The sequence below is a fragment of the Lygodium microphyllum genome, chromosome 6, assembly GCF_053477565.2.
Source record: "Lygodium microphyllum isolate KBCC chromosome 6, Lygodium_microphyllum_v1.1.10, whole genome shotgun sequence".
NCBI lineage: Eukaryota > Viridiplantae > Streptophyta > Polypodiopsida > Schizaeales > Lygodiaceae > Lygodium > Lygodium microphyllum.
In genome coordinates this window covers 67,080,120-67,104,624 of record NC_141140.1, presented here as the reverse complement: position 1 = coordinate 67,104,624, position 24,505 = coordinate 67,080,120, and positions in this window count along the sequence as shown.

The window sequence follows — 24,505 nt, the reverse complement described above, 5'->3', positions numbered from 1 at the left end:
AGATATATTTCTTCCAATGTATTATCATTTCCCTATATAGATTGGTAGACTTACATTGAGTGCAAGGACATGGGATACACATATTGAGATATTTCTCTAGATCTCCATTACATCAATCATCATCACTACTTATTTATGCTACAATGCAAGTAACTTATCAAAAATTTCACTACTCTACTACTGTCTTATGTACTCTCTTACATAATTAATAGATCATACATGATGCCTTGCAACAATTTTATACTTGAGATGGTCTACATGTGGTTTTCCATGTCAATGCTTACCTTTATGTAGAATCACTAATATCAAATCTAAATAGTTCTTAGATGCTTACCTTTATGTACGATCACTAATATTAAATCTAAATAGTTCTAAGATTATCAAATTTTTAATGTAATAGATTATGCAAGTATACATCTATTTACTCTCTTTGTCTCCTACTTACACTTCTTCTCTAACTCTATTTGTCTTGCTATTTTTCTCTCTCTTAGTCTCTCTCTCTCTCTCTCTCTCTCTCTCTCTCTCTCTCTCTCTCTCTCTCTCTCTCTCTCTCTCTCTCTCTCTCTCTCTCTCTCTCTCTCTCTCTCTCTCTCTCTCTCTCTCTCTCTCTCTCTCTCTTGATATTTCTCTCTCTTTGTCTCTTACATGCTCTTACTCTCTAACTTTATATGTTTCGCTATTTCTCTCTCTTACTCTCTCTCTCTCTCTCTCTCATACACATATAGTCTCTCTCTCTTTCCTTGTCTTCTACCTCAAGAGGGGAGGGAAGGGGGGTTCACTTATAAATATATGTATTATCATGTGCATTCAATATAATGGATTTTTAAATGACCAATTTTTTACTTTTTTTACGTACAAAAGGATGCTATATAAAGGGTTATTACAAATTTAATAGAAAAGGGTTGTATTTTAATCAATATAAACTCACAAAAATACTCCATCTCATCTGCTACAATATTTGGATCCATGGTGGGCAGCCATCGACTCTCTTACTTGAACTTCACCCATGACACCACAGTCCATTGCGTAATGCATTTTGTTGATGTGCTCAACTCAAAAATATCAGCCATACAACTACACTGTGTTGTAGATTTTGTATCATACATAAAAATGACTAGACTAGTTGTTGCGTATAAAATCTAGATGTGATATCAAAGAAAGCATGAGGTCACCTTTAGATTACATCCCCTTGAGATCTTCCACTCCTCCTTAGAGACCACTATCCCTTTACGCAAAGCTATAGCCAAAGCATCATGCAACCACCTTGTAGGAATGAACCACGACATATCCTCCATGCGACGTGTTGTGTAAAAATTCTACTTGTGCTCCCTCCCATTCTCTTTTGGCCTGCTTATACCTACCGAGCCACTTCTCCATGGACGTATGGTGCAACATACAAACATGATTCAATTTCTCCTCCATGGTACCATCCATTCTCTTTTCTATCCCATTTCCAACCACCATATCTCCTGTCAGTCTATCATGTCCTTTAGCATCCATATCATACTATTATCTGAGAATCCACCATCAACAACTCCTAAATATGCACTAATATCTATGATACTAGCCCATGTTGCCCTTTGCATGAGCTCATTATTGCACAAAACCCTTCAGGGTTTTCATGAAGCAGGCTAAGAAGAACATCCATCAAGTATGGATGGATCCTACAATCTCCACTTCATCCACGAGATGTATTAGGAGGTGAATTTGTATAATGATAATCTCCATGGATAGGTACTTCTCAAAGAGATAGACCATCTCCTCGACTCCTTGCCTTACAGATTCAATAGAGGGTATCTTGATCTCCTTTTGTGAGATCCATTGCACTAAATCTGACAACTTATAAATTGTCGAATGTCTTTCTGGAGTGAGACACCTCACAATCATGATTAGTAGTATAGACTGCCAAAAATTTAAAGCATTATAAATATCAAATTGACATAAAATAGTGAAATATTGATTATACTTGCTATCAAGATTGAGACAAACTTGGCATATCTTGTGCCAATCATGGGATTTTAGTCATGTTAATTGATCATCTTTAAAACAAGTAGATGAGAGAACACGGCATATCCATTAGGGTGCAGATAAACCTAATAATTTACTTCAATATGTTCTCTTCTTTAGTGGAAAGGACCCAAGGACCATGAGGTAGTTGTATATGACCATTAGAGCTAGCTACAATGATGGCCAAAATGCCTCCATCGGTCAAATATGGCAACTCATAAAAAATTTTGAACTGCCACATTCTGCTTGGAAGCAACTTCTCATGGATCATTTTCAACTCATACTAGCTTTGGGCATTCATTTGTGTTGTAGGTAATCCAAGAAAATCTACTCAATTCATGGCCCTCTAGCAAAAAATCAACGTGTCCCTGATATACCATCTTCTTCATGGTCCATGATCTTCAGGAGTCTACTAACTATGGTCCACACAATGGAAATGGACATACATGCTAACTTGAGATAACCATACCTATTACAATATCCCTATCTAGTTAACACAAACACACTCACCGAATCTCAGAAAGTCATGCATGGTCCACATAAGAATGGCTTGTATATTAGCAATCAACATGCTTGCTCATGTCTTCCATAGCAATGCCCTCCTTCCAAAAAATCTTGAGCTTATCAAGGAATGGATAGAGATAAACATCCATGTTCTTTTCTTTTATAATGCCCAAGAATGAGCAAGTTGAGGATTAGGTGTCTCTTTTGCATAGAAAGACATGTTGAGATGTTGTACTTTATAAGGCCTATAGGCCACATACTATAAGAAGTTAAGTGCAAAATAAATGGATTCACGCCATCCATAGCAAGATTGAGCCAAAGATTCCTTGGCTTTCATGCAAAGGTTGGAAAGATGGAGTCAATATGACTTCATGTCCATGAATCTGCTGGTATTCATTGGACTCCATTTGTGGATCTATTTTGCATATGCCACATTATCAAGCTCACCATGATTGATGTGTGAAACATGTGACATGTATATGCAATACAAGTAAAAAGTATATGAGAACCTTCTAAGTGATAGTTTTCCCTTGCAAGTCCTGTCAATACTTGTGAGTATCACACTTTGGACATGTCCCCATAGTCTTCTAGTATCCTCAAAATAGCACATAATCATTGACACATGCATGAATATTGTTGTAGTTCATGCCAAGATTTTATAACACTAGTTGTGCATTATCACGAGACTCGGGCATCATGTTTTTAGGTGGTAATATGTGATATTTTGGTAATCTTAAAGAAAATACAAGCACCTTGAAAGAGCGTAAAAACCATTTTTACAATGGAGTCAAAGTCAAAGGAGCATATTGTGTACCTCAATAACTTGGTTACACTTACATCGCTCCATCTGCACTTTGCATGTACACTAATGAGCATAAATAGCATCTTTAAGCAAGATATCATACACCCATCATATAATTATGGATGCCTCCTCGATCAATGGATCAAATGACCTGGCATCCATGGGTAGTAATGCATCGATCATTGCCTCCATCTTGAGCTCCAAGATTGGAGTAAGGTCTGAAAGGCCCACCATCTCTTCTAATATTGAGGGCGCAGTTAGCAGCGTGTTCTCCAATGGGTTTATCAGCTCAAGCACTCCATCCATTGTATGATCAAAAACTCTTTTTAAGGGCTAAAATAGGTGTATTCCTTGGGATGGAATGGCACCTCTCTATAGACATTTGTAGGGATCATCCAATATTATTATATATGATATCCAATTATAGTTTGAATGTAAAGCATAATTGGTACACACTTTTCTTACCATTAGCTCAAAGTTTGTGATTTCTTGATCAATGATCTCTAATTAAAATTCGTCAAAGCATCAGATGTACTCTATAGCTAAGCAATGCTTTCCTCAAATTGCCAGCTTACACTAAGTGCAATGGCACCGGACATGTTGATTAAGATATGCCTCACAATCTTGAATGTCATGGCCATCATAGTTGTCCATTTCATCTATGTTTTTTTTCCTCACTATTTCTCTTTCCCTATCTCTCTACTTTTCTCTCTCCCTTTCTATTCTTATCTTTTCCTCCATCTCTCTATTTGTGTCTCCTCCCTCTCTATTTCATTCCCATCTATCTCTCCACAAACAAAAGTAAAGAGAAAAAACAAAAAAATTGAAAAACAACGAAATGGAAAGAAATGTCTCCCTCCCTCTCTTTATCTCTCTCTACCCCCTCTCTCTCTCCCATCTCTCTCATTCTCTTTTTATTTACCTGTTTCTCTCTTCCTCTCTCTCACTCTCTATTTTTATCTTTCCCTCTATCTCTCTATTTTTCTCTTTCCCTCCATCTCTTTATTTGTCTCTTTCTTCATCTTTCTTCTCTTTCTTCTCCCTTGAACCTTCTCTTTTTCTATGCATCTCTCTACAAACAAAAGTAAAGAGAGAATATAAGAAACTTTAAAAACCAAAAAGTGGGAAGCAATCTCTTTTTGTCTCTTTATCTCTCTCCCCCCTCTTCCTCTACTTTCTCTATTTCCTCTCTCACTCTCTCATTGTTTCTCTATTTTTCTCTCAATCTCTATTTTTATCTTAACACTATCTTTATTATTTGACCACATTGTCAAATCTTGTTGTCTTACTTAAAGGTGGAGTCTACCCGAAATGCTATATAAGCTTCCTTCCCAAATCCTAGTTTCAAATATGGATCAAGATTTAGCCACGTGGTAAAATATTTATCACTTATTTAAAATTGAGACTTGAACTTTTTCTAAACTCTCTAATATGGTGTTTCTTTTTCTCCATCTCTCTTTTTCTCTCTCTTTCTCTCTCTCTATACCTCTCTTCCTCTCTCCCTATTTCTTTCTCTCTTTTCCTCCATGTCTTTCTCTCTCTTCTTTTCACTCTCCTCCCTCTCTTTCCCTCATCTGTCGTTTCTCTCTCTCCTCTCTCTCTCTCTCTCTCCCTTCCTTCTATTGAGATATTCAAGCTCAATAGCCTATTGATATGATAGCATGTGGGCATGTGTACTGTGTCAATCATGTATGTGTCTTGAATAAGTCAATATAGCTGACTTAACCAGAGTTAGAGAGTTAGTCACTAGACCTAAGTTAGATGTACTTTGTACTTTTGATTGTGATAATAATGAAGATGAACATTGAGAGAGCTGACTACTCACTATTGCATCTATCTTTGTCTCTCTCTCTTCTAACATGGTATAAGAGCCATGAAACCCTGAGATCCTATGAGCTGGGATTGTGGGAGCTGGAGTGTGAATCTTTGCAAGAAGACATTGGCAGAGCCATAACAAATATCTAGAGGGTATGTATCAATCTTTGTGAAGTCCATATTTTCTTGAGCCTATTGAGGCATGATAGAAAGAATCAATGACATGTATTGGAGCCTGGGAGTATGCCTTAGTGGCTAGCATGATGACCACGCATTTAGCATGACTACTACAGAATTGCACCTACTGCTGATTAACTATGTGGATGTCACATGTGTTATCATGTTGATGAAGCTTGAAGTGTCACCTATTGCAATTGGAATGATGCTCGATGCGATTGTCATTAAATGCTTGATGGGATACACTCAAACTTCATGATATATTTGACAATGCTTGACAATGAACATAGTATTAGTATCATTCATTTGGACATGATTAGGGAGAGTTAAAGTTTGGATCTGGAAGTGTATTCACAAGATGAAAATTGTCATGGAATGAGTGACAACTATCGAATCTCTTGAGGTTTGTGAAGGGAGTCTGGTACTTGTAGATGTATGGGCAATGTTCCATGATTAGATAATGTTTTTCCTTTAATGCAATGAGCATTGAATGCTTGGTCTAGAACTCATGTACTACTAGATAAATAGTTTATTGGCTGTACATAACTTGAGAGAAAGGTTTTTTCGCCACTGCTACTACTAACTATATAATCAAGCATTCATGCCTGTATGAAAATGTATTGGTTTCAAAGGTCAAGATACATGTCCACTATGACTTGAGGCTATTTTAAGCTTGAAATTCCCATATTTTAGTAGAGAAATATGCTCATGGTTATTCATAGACTGCTGGTCATAGATTGCTTATCTGTCCACCATTGTTAGACGACTTAGTTGCATAAAGGATATGTAGGAGTTGCAATCCACATGAATACGCTATCATGTCTAGATGCTTTGCCACATACTTGGGGAGTTTTTGGACATGTCTGTGAGCTCAAATTTACTATTTTTTGCAAAATTTTACTATCATAAAGTTAGCAGAATAAAAGTGTCTTGTTTTAATGGTAAACTTCCTATGCATCTAGAATGAAAGGGTTGGAATATTCATGACTAAAATATGCTCAAAGGAGGTGAATTGAGCTAAATTGAGCTAAACTAAACTAATTGAAGGGTAGAAATTGATGTAGATGTGTTGATTGAATGCTATATAAATAACTTGGTCAATGAAAGATTTACTTGGTTTGTAGGGAGTCATGCACTGTCTAGATTGCATTGAATACATAGAGTTGCAGAGATGGAAAATGTTGAAAGGACTAATAACATAACTCAAATAGTGGGTGAAAATTTAAACAACAACTATGCTATCTAGAAGTTCAAGATAGAGAACTTTCATGGAAAATCCTGAAAGGACTAATAACATAACTCAAATAGTGGGTGAAAAATTAAACGACAACTATATTATCTAGAAGTTCAAGATAGAGAACTTTCTCGTTGGCAATGGTTACTACTAGGACTTAATTATAAGTGCGGAAGATGAGCCCAAACTCCCCGATAGGAATGCAACTCCTAATCAGCTTGGGCACATCGAGCATGGACTAAGAGAGCTTGTAGAGTAGTACATTTGCTATCCCTATGCATTTCTAATGCTATGGCTATGAAAATAATGAATTGCAGCTCATCAAAGGATGCATGGGATATTCTGATGAGATACTATGGTACTACCACTAGTGCTAGAAAAATACAGTTGAAGTAGAAGTTTAACACGATGGACAGGAAAGGATGATCCATTCAGGACTATATGACTAAGATCAAGACTATTATAGATCAGCTAGTATACATTGGGACTAAGGTAGATGATGAGGATTTGGTGGCTATGACCCTGAATGGTCTAGGGCTTAAATACAAGTCCTTTGATATGTCAATTTGAGTCACGATGACTAAGATGCTTCAATTTAATGAACTTGTATCCTTGATTATCCATGAAAAAGTGAAATTGTAGTTGACTACAAGCTTGAATAGCTCTAACGACAAAGATGAAAGTTTGTACTCTAATCAGAGAGATCTTGGTCATTGTGGTAGAGGTTCTAGCCATGGCAAGGGAACTCAACATCATGCATCTTAGAATGGATTTGCTAGTAGAGGTGGTGGATGCTCCTGTGTGTGAGGGGGAGTTCTTACTCTAGGGGCTGAGGATCATGGCATACTTAGTCTACTCATGAAAATGCTAAGGAGGATAAAGTTTACCATTACTGTAGCAAGCATGGCCACATTGCACAAGGGTGGTGAAAAAAGCAAGCTAATTAGAAGGGTAGATAGTAGGGACACTATGCATCTTCTAGTCATGTAGAGCCTAAGATTGGTGAGAGATAGTTTGCTATGACTTATGTATGCAACAAAGGCAAGAAGCAAGAAAAGTTTAAAGATATCAGGTATATAGATTCTACTGCCTCAAATCACATGACACCACATGGTGAGTAGTTTGATGAGCTGAAAACAAGTGGTAATGGCTATGTATGTACTGCAGATGATTTATAGCATGACATAACAAACACAGGGATTATGTCCTTGGTTATGCCCATGATGGCAAGAAAAAGCACTTGCATGATGTATTGCATGTACCGTCGATCACCAAGAATTCGTTATCTATAGGTCAAATGGTTGAGCAAAACCTATTAGTATGATTCAATAGAGATGGCTACTTCATGGAGGAATATAGCAAAGGCTGTAGATTGGTTGCTAAAGGCCAAAGACATGGTAGGATGTTTATAGTGGATGCAAACATACCTGAACTGAAAGGAGATTGAATGCTGCTATGTTTGCTTATGATGGGGCAAGTATTCAAGACACTGATCTATGGCAGAAATGGATTAGACATATAAATGTCCCAGGGATAAAAAATATGCAACATAAGGATCTTGTTATATGGCTACTAAGGTCTAAGTATGCTAATTTGGGACATCTATGATCAGCTTGCTAGTTTGGAAAACAAGCGAAATTTCCATTTTCCAAGAATATACAGAATAGCAGCACACCTTTACAACTTGTGCGCTCAAATGTCTGGGGACCCACTCATAACATTACTCATGTTATCACAATAGAGCTTGACTAATTTATCCACACGAATCCCCAAGTCATCCATGAACTTAACCAGCCAAGAACCCTCACACACAACCAATGTTGCACCCTTGTATTCCACTTCTATGCTTGAGAGGGCCATAGTAGATTTTTTAATACCACTCTAATTGACCATGCCGCTTCCAAGACCAAATGTATATCCACTAATTGATCTTTTTTCATGCATATAGCCATCCCAATCTGCATCACAATAACTTGTAAGCTCAATAAGCTGACCATGCTCATAGAATAGCCCATAACGCAATGTACCCTTCACAAATCTCAAAATCCTCCTCACAGCATCTAGGTGATGTTTCCTCCACTGCTGCATAAACTAGCTTATCAAACCAACTGCATAACTCAAGTTCGGTCTAGTGATAGTGAGATAGACCTGACTACCAACCATATTTCTATACATAGTCACGTTCTCTATCACATTTCTTGTATCAATAGCTAGCTTTACATTTTGCTCTAGTGGTGTGTCCATGGGTTTGCATTCCAACATGCCATACTTTCCTAGCTATATATTTTGTGCATAGTATTTTTGTATCATCCATATCCCATGATGTGTACGCATAACTTCAATGCTAGTAAAAATTTCAGCTCTCCCAAGTCTGTAATCTAAAATTCTTTCTATAACATAACTTTTATGTAATCAATGCCCCGTATGTCACCATCAGTGAATCACAAGATCATCTATATAGCATCAAAATCACATATCCTATCTCTATTTTCTTGGTATATAGGCTGTGGTTAGCTTTGCCTAGCTGAAATCCAAGTGTCTGCAAGTATGAAGTAATCCTAGTATTCCAGGCTCACGGGACTTGCTTTAAGCTATACAATGCTTTCTTTAGTCTGCATACATAGACGGATAGTCGGGATGCACATAGCCCTCTGGTTGTTCCATATAAACCTCTTCTTCCAAATCACCATTGAAGAAAGCATTTTTAATGTCCATCTCATAAAGATTCCAACCTTTGGAGGTAGAATGTTGTAATATTCTATACAATTTCCATCTTAGCAACTGAACTAACGGTTTCCTGGTAATCCAACCCATACTGCTAGGCATATCCTTTCACTACCAATCTAGCTTTGTGCCTCTCTAATGAGCCATCAAACTTGCATTATACTTTATAAACCCACTTGCATCCAATAGGCATTTTTCCCTCAAGAAACTCAACCAAATCCCATGTTCTATTTTTTAGGAAAGCCTCAAATTCGTCATCCATACCCTTGTACTAGTTCTCATCCTTAATTACTTTTGCAAAATATGTAGGCTCTTTGTATTTCTTCACCTCTATCATGTATGCATAATGTTTCACTCATTATTCAATGTAGGTAAGCCTATCCATGGGCTTCCTTTCTCTCTGCGATCTCTGTAATGGAGGTAAACTAGACTCTGTTATCTCATGAGGCCATATATATCTCTACTTAACTCCAAGTGTAACCACTATAGGTATACCAAACTTGTTGTCAAGACTCTCAAAAGAGTCATAAGCTAAAGTCAATGGACATGTAATATCCTCAGATGCCTTCTCTTTTCCTTTATCTCTCCCCCTCATCGACATATCCATGTCAGTGTGGATGGATACCCATGGCTATGTAGCTTGCTTATCCAAGGACTTACACTACCAAATGCATCCTTAGTAGGTCCACTGATAAACGAAATGCATGACTGTCCATTTTCAACACATGTGCCTTGTGAAGTGTCATCATATACTATAGCGTGCTTAGAACCATACAAAGATAATAACTCATCAAATACAACATCACAATTGAGCAATATCTCTTGTGTAGTCAAAACAATGCACTTATATGCCTTTATTTCCTATGAGTATCAAATAAAAATACACTTTAGTGACAGTGCTTTAGGGTCAAGTTTCTTCTGTTTGTCATTTGGAACATGAACATAGGCAATACTACCAAATACTTTCAAATGTCAGATGGCAGGCTTGTAGCAGTTATACAATTGCTCATAAGGTGTCTTTTCATGTATTCCTATTGTAGGTGTTCTATGTCATAAGTGTGTTGCTTCAGCCCAAAAAGACAAAGGCATATCCTTCTCATTCAAAATATCCTCAACTACCTCCATAATCACCGTGTTATTTCTTTTAGCAACTCTATTCTACTATGGAGTATAGCTAGAAGTCAATTGCCCCTTGATCCCATGCTTTGCTAAGTATCTATCAAACTCCTTTGAGACATACTCTCCACCACCATCAGACCATCAGCATGAGACATAACAATTAAGCTCTTTTTCAGCATGAGCTTTAAAATCCATACTTTTATCCAACACCTCCTCTTATCCTATCTATGCATAAATAAAGTAGAGGTCATATCTGTGATGTGTCTTAAAGCTCAAAGGTATCTATCACTTTGGAGGATACTTTGGTATGTATGAAATGACAATGAAGGAAGAAGAAGAATGAAGATGATGATGAAGAAAAACTCTTGAGCCTCCATATCTTGCATTATATTCCATTCTTTTTAGTTGGTATGAAAGCAAGAGTGTAGGATTAAAAGCTTGGATTGAGGAACACATTGAATTGAGGTCTTCATTAGAGATTTAAATCTTGTTCTTTGCCATTAAATTAGGTACTAATCTTTGAATAATCCACCCAAACTAGGTACCATGCCTAACAAAGAATAGAAAGAGGAGACTAATTATAGTATGTAAGATAGAGCTTGAAGCTCTAACTTGATCATCATGTATAAGAGAACATTGATGATGGTATTGAAAGTAGTTGGTGCCAACTTATGTGATTCATGACCATTCAAAAGGACATCTCTTGCAGTCGTCTCGTGATTCACTAATAATAAGCTTTTTATAAAAAATCTTAACTACAGCCTCAATTTTAAAAAATACCTTTTATATTCTTATGTGAATGAATTGGCTCCATCTGTATCTCTATTCACATTAGAGATATTTTAAACTAGTTATTTTGGGCAACTAGGTTCACACTCATGAGGCTAAATTGGTTTTATTGTCAAACTAGTTCATAGCTAGTCTATTCATATTACACACGCAAGAGGACTAGCTAAAGGCGGGTCTCTATGTGAGTTTTGGGTGGCTTTTTGGAGCCCCAAAATTTCAAAAATTTCCATGAAAAATAAAATAATTTGAGCTTGTTTAGACCTCATTCTTGGCATGAAAAATTGTAGAAAAATATTAGGAAAACTTGACAATTTTAGACTTTTCTTCTAATGGCTTTTGGGTCATACAAGCATTGTTTGAGCTCTATTTTCACTATTTCTTGCTGGTGGGACAACCAATGTTTGATGTATAGGCATGGTGTATGGATACATATGATAGTAGTTGAATGCATGTATTTCAACCATTGTAGTGGAACTAAATTTACATGTATTTTCTTGGGCATTTTGAATGGTTTATGGTCTTGGTTTTGATTGATTGATGCTTGGTCTTATTCACATAATTGGATATTGATTTGGTATATTATATGCATTTGGTTCTGTTGAATTTGTAGCCATGATAATGTCAAAAAATTCATATATTATGTAAACTATAGGTGACAAATTGACTAACACTACAAGATATAGGCCATATATGGACGTCTAAAGCAATGAAAATATTCATCTAAAAAACTGCCCACATTATCACTTAAATCATTGGTATATATATCTCTACAAATACAAACTATTTTGTGATGAAAATAGCAACACCGTTTGATGCATTTACCGATGCAAACAGCAACACATGCCAGTAAATTTACGATGCTAATAGCGACGGTTGCATGCCCTACCACCCTTCCAACTCCATATGATGAACAATCTTCCATAGAAATTTCAAAATAAAGTGCACAATTGTCATCAAAACACATACATCATGAGATGCTAGAAAGAAAAAGTCATTAATTTTAGATTTAAATAAGTACAATATTGATGATGATAGCTCATCAAACTATATGGAATAATAGAGAGAAGAGTCCAAAACAAATAGGAAAATGTATCTGTAAATATCACAAGATGCGAGTCCATACAAAGTATGAGAAATATTTCCAAGGAAAGCTACATAGAAAGAGCATGCATAGATCATAGGGTTAAGAAAGGAAAGGATGTGTGCTCCACAAATCCAAGCGACTACTATACCGACGCAATGGAGCATTAAACAAACTATGCAATATAAACAACCAAAGATTAATCCAAAATACATAAGGCATCACAAAAAAACTAATGATTGAAAACAAGGAATAGACATTAATTATTGGGCCACCATGTGTATATAATCTATCAATGAGTATAGTGAAATCGTGTGTCGCTACATGCCGAGTCTTCAAACCTAAAGGAGCACGGCTTGTGATAGAGTACTCTAAGAAAAACGAAGTAGTATTGTTAGAAATAAGGTCATTAGTACAAGTAGTATTTCAAATAAAAAATTGAACACAATCAAAATAAAACTTATAAAATCCTTCAAATAAATTCTATGTTTGCCACTCACTAGATGATGCACAACCCCTATCTCCAACCATGCCCTAGTTGTCTCTTTCTATGGGGATGTCATCGTCCTCCTAGAGAGACTGTGGTCTCCCTTAGTTCTTTTTCAATCCTCTGCATCCAACCCCTCAAGATTTGGAATGCCACTCTTGATTTCCTTGATTGCATCTGATTGTCTATATGATATGTATGCACGCATACAATCCATCATCCTTCCTGTGGAAAATGGATCTTCCATCATAGATACTAGCATGAACTCCTTGTACAAGGATACTACCACATAGTTCTTACTCTCCTTTTTGCATAGCTTTCCAAAGGTCTAGAACATTGTACCTAAATACTTGTTAGCATGACTCTCTCATGCATGCCATCACTCTCCTCCACTCATCATTTATGAGCATGATGCCAATTTTCTCATCCACTAGGCACCTATATCCCAGTGGAGTATGCCTAAGGTGCACCCTCTCCCACCTACGACTACACTCTTGGGCATAGCCAAGAGACCCCTGTCAATCTAGAGTACCTACAGAGGTGGTATCTCTCAGAGTAGCATTAATAGGGGGTGCCACTTGTAGATGGATGAGTGAAACCTATAGTCATGGGAGTAGATGTCCCTAAAAGTGTGGCAAACCTTGGAGGTGATAAGTATCTACTCGATCAAACGAGATGGGGACACTGTATCAGTGCCTTCATAGCACCCACCTGAGCCACTCTCTCTAGAACTAGTACAAGAGTGAGATAGCAATCAACTATGGGGTCACAACATCTGCATCTTTGTAACATCCCTAGAGCCACCACAACTATTCCCTTTTCCAGTCAAGGGAGGCATCCTAAGCCTCTCTCTATGATTAGTAGTCTACAGTAGACTTTGCCTATTGGATATAAAAGCATTAGAGCATAATAAGGTAGAACATGTAGAATGCCTAGACCTTGATTAAGATAAATCTTGGTTTGCCATATCTGTGAAGCATGCCATCTAATCTGGAGACATACACATGAAGATCTCATGCAGCTCCTCATCTGTCACTCAGCTCATCCTACTATCTAGATATCGTCAATAGTAACCAGCACAGTTAGAGAACAATGTTAGCATAATCAATATACATGTTTAGATAAAACACAATAATATAAATTTTCAAAAAGGGTGTTATTTAAAAAGAATATATCCAAGTATCAATAAAAGTGAATTATCGACTAATTTGACAAGCGGATGCAAATGTGACTAATCATATGGCTCCATGTGAAGCTCTTGGTGGTGGCATAGCTCGATATGTAGAAATTATAGGGCACAACAGACAAAATATGAGCAAGAAGTAGAGAACACACAAAAAATATGAGAAGAACAAAGATTGCTTTATTTTAAAATGAACTAATACAAAGATGGCTTTATCCATCCACATGCTTCTACTGTGAAGCTTAGATGGTGATTCAGATGGATGACAAATCAAGAGCTTAGGATAACTAGAAGAAATCTAACTGGGTGAAAGATAAAGATGATGGATTTAGAGGGATTTTTCTTTTATAGCCTGGGAAGGTGGCCTGGTCGACAAGCCTGACCATACTATAAACCTAGCTAGCAAATATTGTAGGGAATATTTCCTTCGAGGGCATTGGATTCTCGTCACTATGGGGCCACTGCCCCCCCTGAGACCCCCCCAGCTAGGAGCCACTTGTATAGCCCCTAGACCCAAAATAGAGGCCCCTCATAACTCCCACACCCTGCAATGTGATGCATTGTGCCTCAAGTTGCTACCACATCACAACTACTCTATCTAACCCAATGGATAGATCCACGAAGATTACCTTTTTGCCATCTAGTCATATAGACCTCATCTGACATACAAGTCAAGACCTAGCCAAAGTTTTTTCTTACACATGGCTTCTTCTCATAATGGGGGTGTTACAACTTTGAGCACCATGGAACATTGGTAGCATCTAACGAGGGCAGATTGTCGAGTATATCTAACATCCCCTCAATATCCCACCCATAGATGAACTACATTCTCGACCCAATGCCAAGTCTTTGAAGATGAATTTGAAGGAGATTCTTTGCAAGATCTTTGATAAAGATATTTTCTCCATTCTCCTCCATTGGAGACCAACTCTACTATCCCATCCTCAATCAAGTCACGCACATAATGATACTAGATCTAAATGTGTTTTGTATGTGCATGAAAAACTCAATTTTGGGCAATGGCAATGCAACTCTAATTGTCACATCTTAGGACTATTGGATCTTTATCTTGTACTCCCATATGTCATAGGATCCTCCTTAACCATATTGCTTCACATGTAGTAAAGCAATCTATCTTTGTAATCTAGTAGAAGACAAAGCCATAGTTGGTTGCTTCTTACTGGTCCAAGAGAAAATTCATAAACCTAAAGAGCAATAATATCCAAAAACTAATTTCCTGGAATTACTATTATCTACCCAATGTCAATCATAGTTTTCCATAAGAGTACTTTCGAAACTATATGTGATACCATAGTCTCAAGAGTTCCCTTCAAGTATATAAGCACCCACATCCTAGCTTTGCAATGACTTTCTTAAGGTTTGTTTGCGAACTTGCTCAAAACCTCAATAGCAAAATTAATATATGGCCTAGTGTTACACAAGTAGATGAGGCATCCAAGCGACCTCATGTACCTCCCAATGTCTACTCTTGTGCTAATATATATTCAATGGATAACTTTACATTGACCTCCATAGGTCTAGCTATCTCCTTACACTCGATCATGTGAAATTCTTTTAAGATCTCCCATGCATAGTTCTTTTGAGAAATAAAGATCTTGCCCTTCCAGACCTCAATCCCCAAACAATAGTGCAACAAGCCCAGTTCGTTCATTTCAAACTTAGAGCTCAAAGCCTTTTGAGTCTGATGGATCATATCTTCATAGTCACCTCTAATAAGAAGGTCATCCTCCACGTATAGAACAATCACTACACAAACTTTCCACTATCCCTATAAACATACAAGCTAGTATCTAACATATTTTGAAATTCAAAACTAGAAAAAAATTATCTATCCACTAGTATCATGCTCTACGGGATTGTTTTAGCTCAACAATTCCTTCTTTAGCTTACAAACTTTGATTTCAAAATGGGGGGTCTCAAACCCTAGTATTTGAGTCACATACACCTCCTCCTTGAGGTCACCATTCAAGAATGCCAATTTGACATCCATTTGGTAAACTAGCCACTTCTTATGAGTAGTCACACTATAAGTACTATGCGAATAGTGTTCGTTCTAGCAATTGAAGCAAATGATTCTTTGTGAGTAGAAGCCTTTCTTTACACCTCTATTCTTAGTGACCTCCTTGGTCCATCTTCCTTTTCCTCAATAGTGGTAGGCATAGGATTGCTATAATAATAGAGTTTCTTCACCTACTAGGACAATGGATTTTTCAAAGGCATGATTGTAGGTTGGTAACCTTTTTGGTTATCGTCCAAAGATGATGCTACCTCCTTCTTGAGAGTAGAGATAGCTCTTGCGATACGTTCATAGTGGACTACTTCTTCACTTGATGATAAAGTGGAATAACTTCTATTCTTCTCCTCCACTATATGTGAATGCTCCTTGAGCACCACATCAAAGCTCATTACAATCTTCTTTGCCTCTTAGTCATACAACTTGTAAGCCTTTTGTTCATCACTATAACCCAATAAGATACATTTTGTGCTTTTTAGATGTAACAGCTTCTTTCCAAAACTAGTTAGGTAATCTCTTGCCGTTTCCACATTGGTGCAATTTTAGCATTTAACAACACCATTCCACTAAGGTGTATTAGGCTTCATCAATCGATGCTTAATCCCTTTGCTTTTGTAAAAGTATTGAAACTTTGTTGAATTGAACGTGTTGAAATGTAGAGAGAGAAGATATGTAGACATGCAATAGAGAGAGAAGAGACACACTATATATACTCCCAAAGACTATATCACATTGATCACAATCTACATGTATATAGGTGAGACCTAGTCTAGATAGGGTGAGCTATATATAGCTCCAACACCCCCACTTAAACAAAGGTCTCTAGTTACACATGAAAAAACCCTTGGGAAGCACAAGGGAAAAACCTTGAGCTCCCATATACAAATGTACAAACATGATCAAGAAGGATTATTGTATGCATGTAAAGTGAATCTATGCATGTGAAGTGAAACTGAATATGCATGTATAAAGATGACCAAGAGGTCTGAGGTGTAATAATTGCACTTTGGTTATCACCTCGAAGTGGTGTGCTGGAGAGAGGAGGATGGCCAATATTTGATAAAACTTGTCAAAACCATAATAACTCTCGAGCTTCTAAAGATGTAGCTATGTATTTAACCTCTGTAGTGGAACAACAACACAACATTGTTTCTTACTAGTCCAAGAAACAAGACAACCATTGATAAAGAAAGGATTTTCACTTGTAGAATGCATAGATTAGTGAGAGCTTGCCCAATCTACATCTGTATAATCCAAAAGTTGAAGTGAATGTAAAGAATCAGAGTTTTGTTGGCACTAACAAACCAACCCAAAATCTTTAGTGCCTTTCAAATACTTCAAAACTTGTTTAACCGTAATCCAATGTTTAAGACATGGAGAACTAAGATGTTGTCCAAGAAAAATTGTAGCAAAAAGAATGTCAGGGAAAAAATCTAAGCCAACAAATTGAAAACATCCAACAAGATTAGCATAAGGTTGATGTAATGCTAATTGTCCACCATTTTGCAAAAATTGAGAGTTTTTGGTAGAGAAACTCACAAGACAACGAGTACTAGCAGGATGTGTAGAACCCAAACCGAAATTTTGAATAATATCTTCAATGAACTTTGTTTAACATAGTAATAACATGCCTTTTTCTCGATAGTGTTGAATTTGAATACCAAGGTATGAGTGTATGTCTCCAAGATTGACCATGTCAAATGCAAAAGATAAAACCTTCTTTACTTGTTGAAGGAAGTTGAGATTGTTAGACACAAGTATGGTATCATCCACATATAGAGCAAGAATAACAAAACTATCATTACATCACTTGACAAATAAGTTAGGATTTGAAGAACAAGAGATAAAACCTTCTTTTGTAAGGAAGAGATCAATATTTTGATACCAAGATCATGAAGATTGTTTGAGACCATAGACTGCCCGATGAAATTTGCAAGCAAGATTTTCCTTATGTTTGGCTACAAACCCTTCTAGTTTCTCCATGCATATCTCTTCCTTTAAATAGCCATTAAGAAAAGTATTTCTCACATCCATTTGGTAAACCTTCAAATCAAACTCAATAGCAAAAACTAACAAGACCCAAACACCGGTAATATGAACAATAGGTGAGAAATTTTCTTGATAATCAACTCCTATAATTCATGAGAAACCTTTGGCAACTAGCCTTGCTTTGAATTTTTTGAATGTTCCATATGAACTTTGTTTAGTCTTATAAACCCACTTGCATTTAGTAGCAACACGTCTAGGTGATAACTCAGTTAGAGCCCGAGTACCTTTAGTGAGAAGAGATTCATACTCAACTTCCATGGCCTCCTGCCATTGTTCCTTTTGTGGGGATGACATGCCATCACTATAAGAGACATGGTCTTCACAAGTATTAAGAGCATTCTCAAGAACATCAGCATCATAAACATAACAAGTACCATGCCCATTATGAATTGGAAGATCAATATAAAGATCAACGCCAAGGTCATCATTAGTAATAATAGGCATAGGTTGTGAATCCTAATTTGAAGAGTAAATATTATCCCACAAAGGAGGTTCATCATCATATAGAAAAGGAAAAGAAGTGAGTAATTCTTGATACGAATGATGAATGCTTCAAATCCCTCTCCTTTAGCAAACTTCTCTGCTATTAGTTGATTCTCCAAGTTCCACATCCTTGTCTGATTTCATGTTTCTGTTGGCTTCTCAATATGTTCCAAGCCTCTGATGCCTTGGTTGTGTGGTGAATCAAGGTCAAAACACCATCAAAATAGCTTGTAATTTAAGGCACACAATGCATCTACATTCCTTCATTTCCAAGCTCATTAAAGATCTACATTAAGAGGAACCATGACACTCAAATTTGATAGGTCAGGGATGGGTTATGGTTCTAGGTCAGTCTCCAACACTGTCTCTAGAAGCTCATAAGAATCAAGAATAGTTGTGATTTTAAACTTCCAAAAAGTATAGTTTGTACCACCTAAATTATCTTCACTTGAAGGTTCTCAGAGAGGGGAAGTACTAGAACTTCCTCCTCCTCTTAACAGATTATGTGTGGGGCCAGGATCTGTCAAGCCCGTTCAGCTCTTTCTTGCTTCTAAAGCTCGACTTCATGGTCTTTTAAATCTATTTCATTGCCTTTTGGCATACATTAATAAACCGGTCCCCTATCGACCGAGATTCAAAGACTGCCACTTATTAGCGGCTCCTGGTAAATGCACCACCTACGTCTCTAATGTAGAACTTCACGTTTGTATGGATTGTAATCCAATGGATAACCCTTCCCACACTCCTCAAAGGAAGTCCCTACACATATCAATGTAAGACACCATGTAAGCATAGACAAAGGGAGTGTCCCTCGCTTGATTACAATTGTGGCTCCTCTATGACTCTCCTACACCTGGAGGATTGGCCCCAAGATGTACCGCACATACATATATAGAACACATTCAATACATGCTCTACTCTTTTAATTAGTCATTCCAAGAGATGTAACTAAATACTCCCCAAAGGAAACAAAACACTAACCATATGGCTTAGGGTATCTCACCTCCTCAAGTGGGTCATTGTTCATGAAAACAATTATTGTGCATCCACGATGATACCATGTGCTGCATGAAATGCAATTGTGTATGGTTTATAGTGCTCAAACAATTTTTTCCATCAAGAACCAACATTGTGAAGGTGTAAAAACATCTCTTTATGCCTTTACTCTAAGCTTAATTGTTGCGTTGTTTAGGGCCAGCACCGAGCATGCTTATGCTACTAGACCCGCTTAACCTTAAAAACCACCTGTCCTTTATGCCATGCATTTAAAAAAAAAATCAGAATTCAACATATTGTGAGTCCTTAACACCCCCCTTCTCCCTATAAGTTAAGGTTGTGCATTGGATGGTAGGTTTAGAGAGTATTTTTTATGTATTTTTCTTTTATAAAAGTAGTAAATACACACTTTAACATAAAGATAGAACTAAGCTAATGCTAAACCTCATGTCTTAGCCTTATCATACATTCACAAACACAAATGTGATTTTTTCCTATTTTTAGATGCAAAAAATCCTAAAATTTTCTCATTTTTCTAAATTTTCTCATTTCTTATTTTTCTATATTTATTTATTGATAAATATCAATATTTTTATTTACTAATATGGAGTGATTAAGCATATTGAGAATTATTTTTATATCACATTCCATCCCATAGGAACACCACGTACACAACGAAACCCTAAATACTCATGATTTTCCTTAAAATCGTAATGTTGCAAGTTTTGCATGTCTATAAAGAAATTTATTAAATGCCTGATTTTTTTAAGTTTTCTTAACATTTCTAATAGATCATGTCATTGACAACCAAATACAACCATTTTTAACCATTACCAAAGAACTTTATCATTAAATTTATGATGACCCCTTATATCATACGCATCTCATGATTAGAAGCCCATTGGCACTTCCCAATAGCCATTGACACTCCTCCCAATCTCAATCTATGCTCCTTCACACTCAGACATCATCTCGTGATCCATGTCTTGCGTCTCAATCCACCCCCTTCTCTCATAGATTGATCCATGAAAACACACATCAAGAGGAGAAAGGAGAGAGGAGAGAGGAGAGAGAAAGACCAGAAACTAAATTTTTCATTTACTCAATCATTTTCTAATCCGTTTGAAGTGATTAAAGGCATGGAAATTTAACATCTCAACCCCTTCTTGCCTCCCCTTGATGCCAATGGGTGCAATCACCCATTTTTTAATTAAACAAATGGGGCGTCGAAAAAATGGTGCCTCCCCTCCCCCCCCCCCCCCCCCGTGGCATCATGTGAATTTTGGACTATAAGCACTTAATCAAGTCATTAAGCTCTTTAAACAGGAAAATAACAAGTTTCATTTTGAGTATTCACATTGCCCGACAAGTGGTTTTTTGCCGAATGGAGGCCTAAGCGATCTCCAATTCCTAATCTGACTAGACGGCCGGCATCATGGCATCAAAATCTATCAAGTTGACCTTTATTGCTCTCTTTTTTGGCTCCCAAATCACATAGCTACTTTATAACATGAAACCTTGTAGGAATTAAATGTAGGGTCAAATGGACTCTGAGCAATGAACCGAGACTTGTGTTGGGTTCCTAGCATTGAACTCTACTTAGGAAAACTCTAGCTAGACCATCTACCACCATTCAATTTTCTATGAAAATTTGATATTTTACGCCTTCGGGGGCCACTTTTGAGCTTCAATAATGGGTCTTAAAGTTCAGCTCTCAAATTCACCTAAGCATAGTAAAGTTGAGATTTTTCTTCCTATGGATTCTCCCAAAAACATAAAAGAGTTTATTAACTTTGTTTAGAAAATGAGGTAGTTATCAAGATGTTTTCATATGCTAGCTAAATATATGTATCCTTTAGAGAAAGCTATTCAAAAAAATCCTTTAATTGGGACACAAACTGAAGAGGATGAATTCCTATATATAAAGAACAAGCTAAGTACTTTACTAGTTCTTATGTCAACAAATTGGGATAAACATTCGTCATTAGCATCAACGTTCCAAATAATGTTGTTAGAGCTATTTTGATGTAGAAAGGGAAGGGAATGTCTTACATATGACTTGTGTTTAACATAAGCAGATCTTATTGGAGTAACTGAAAAGACTTGGATGAAAGAAGAGTTATTAGTATGGGGACTCATATATGCAATTTAAAGATGAAAATCATATACGATTCAAAAATTGCTTGTAGTACCTACTAGTTTTGAGTTACTATCATAGGTTTTGCGGTCTATAGAAAATGCTCCGATGCTAAATAATGGCTATTAGTTCTACAAGATTTCAAATTTACTTGTTTGAAAGAGGATACTAGCTAATTTACCTTACATTTTGACCTATAAAGAGCTTGTTGAAAGTGCAACTATTATAAACAAAAGTTGATCCCACATCCTTGCATTCATAAGGAAATGAAGGATAAATATGCAACTTTATTTTTTGATGGCAAATATAGAAGAATGCTAAAAAGGGGGAGGTTTGGGATTTTCCATTTTGAATGCTAAAGGTCAACAAGTTTTTTCAAAAACTCAGGAAAGCAAGGAAATACAAAGTAATAATGAGACTCAATATGCAAGTTTATATTAAGGTTGTTTTGAGAAACTAGTTGTTCAAGATAAAGGGGCTCATTAAGCAATTAGAATTTAAAATTTGACATGTTAGTAAGGAAATCAACACTAGAGCTCATGAGTTGGGTGAAAATGCTCATTCAAATTATATTGGGGCCATGATGGTAAACACTTCTACATAAGAAGACAAGGAAAGCCTTCATTTGATTGAAGAGTTTCAAAAAATTAGCAAGCTAAAATATTTGGCTGGTAAGGATAAAATCCATACAATTGTTAGAAAAGCCAAGTTATACATGCATATAGATGACTAGCTATATATGAGAGGGGCTGATAATGTATTGAGAAGGGTATTGGATAGCTCTAAAATTCCTACTTGTTTATCTTTTTGTCATAAGAAAGGATGTGGAGGTCAATTTGGATTGGAGCTAACCAAAAGGAAAATCCTTTTTGTAGGACTCACTTGGCCTACTTTGAGTGCTAATGTTACTCATTGGTGCAAAATTTGCCATGCTTGTAAGTCATTATCTAAGAGGGTGTTGATTCTCAAACTTGCTAAATCTATTATTGCCTATGGGCCATTTGAGAAATGGGTAATGGATTTCATTAGACCTTTGCCAAGAACTAGAATAGGAAATTTCTATATCCTTATTGTAGTTGATTACATGATCAAACGATCTCAAGGAAAAGCCGCTCGAAGATGCAAGAAAGAGCATGTAGTCCAATTTTTGATACATGATATATACACTACAAGTTAAGGATACTATTGGAAATAGTTACAGATCAACATTCCAGCTTCAAGACTAAGCTAGTTTAGGGATTGACACAAAAATTAGATCTAAAACATAGGTTTGCTACTACTTACTACCCTCAATGTAATGGGTTGGTAGAATCATTCAATGGAACTTTGTTAAAGATCCTCTTTAAATTGGTGGAAGACCATCCAAAGAATTTGGACATGTACTCGCATCAAGTTGTATGGGCTTGTAGAAAAATTTAGAAGAGGAGTATGCTTTCCATGATGGAGTTTATTAGAAGATACTATCTAGATTACCTAGGGTTGGAAGTAGACAAATGACTGAAATTGCATATGATATAGTTATATAGGCAGCAATGAATGGATTGTTATGGGATAAATTTTGAAAATGTTAGCCTCTCTTTACCTTTCTTCTACTATAGGATGCACAATGAGTGCAATATCTAATTAGAGCTATTATTGTCCATGAGAGCGACAACAAGAGAGATATTTTGCTCTATATCGTTGATGGTGTATGTTGCATGTCAAAGGTTTCTCATCAGTTAGAGAAGGGAAATGAGAGTCTTGGTGATTGAAGGATTGGTATAATGCAAAGATTATATAATGCTATTAAAGGTTGAATATATGACTTGGATCAATGGAAAGTTTGAAGGATTTACAATAGTAAATATAATAAAACTGCAAGATTCTTTGAAAATGGAAATGACTTTCTCACATGGCTATATTTTATGCTTCTATAGTCCAATTTTTTGTAGATCTTGAAGTTTTACAAGTGTTGAAAGCTTTGTAATGTTCTATTGGAGAAGAGTATATTGAAAAACATGTTGTTCCATGTTGTTATACATATCTAGAATAATAAGGCCACTCATTAATCACAGTCCTTGTTAGCATATTTGATGCGTATGTATGGAAACTAGGTCTAAGAGAATGGATAGATATGTAAATGGATAAGGATAGATGAGTTGGCACTCAAAAGAGGCTACCTACAATATATAAAGTGAATCCCATAAGCAAAGAGAGGGAAGAGAGTGGTAGAGCTAAAAAGATATAAATTCATGTACTTGATCTAGTATAATTCAATCATCTTTCTTACATACATTCTTGCTATGAACAACTCTCTCTCATACCCTCCATAATTTTATCAGTTGTTGGTATTAGAACCTCATACTTGAGGCTTGTGAGGAAGAGAGGCGTCCATAGTTGTGTGAAGAAACTTAAGACAAGGAAGAAGGAAATATCATTCTTACTTAGTCATTATCATATTTGAAGGATTCTTGGTGGCTACCATTGAAGCTTACTATCATTGGAAAGTTTTTTTTAGTCTCTATCAATTTCCACTTCTCTTTATCTTGTGTTGCCTAGCAAGTAAGGGATCAACTTAAACCCCTTACTTAAGGGGGCTACTTAAGGGCCTTGATTATAGGGTCTACTTTCAAACAAGCTAAGGGCTTGCTTCCACCATAAGCATAGGGTTTCTTCTTTGTCTCACTAAGATATAATGAAGACAACAACAACAACAACAACAATAATAATAATATGGAGAGAGAGAGAGAGAGAGAGAGAGAGAGAGAGATTGAGTCTCTAGCTTCATTGCCTATTGCCCAGCACAGAGTTTTTGAGGAAGATCAACCTGTCAAGGACACTTCGAAGGCCCAAATGAATTCATGCCATCCTATTCACAACCGATTGCATTGGTTTGAGGATAAA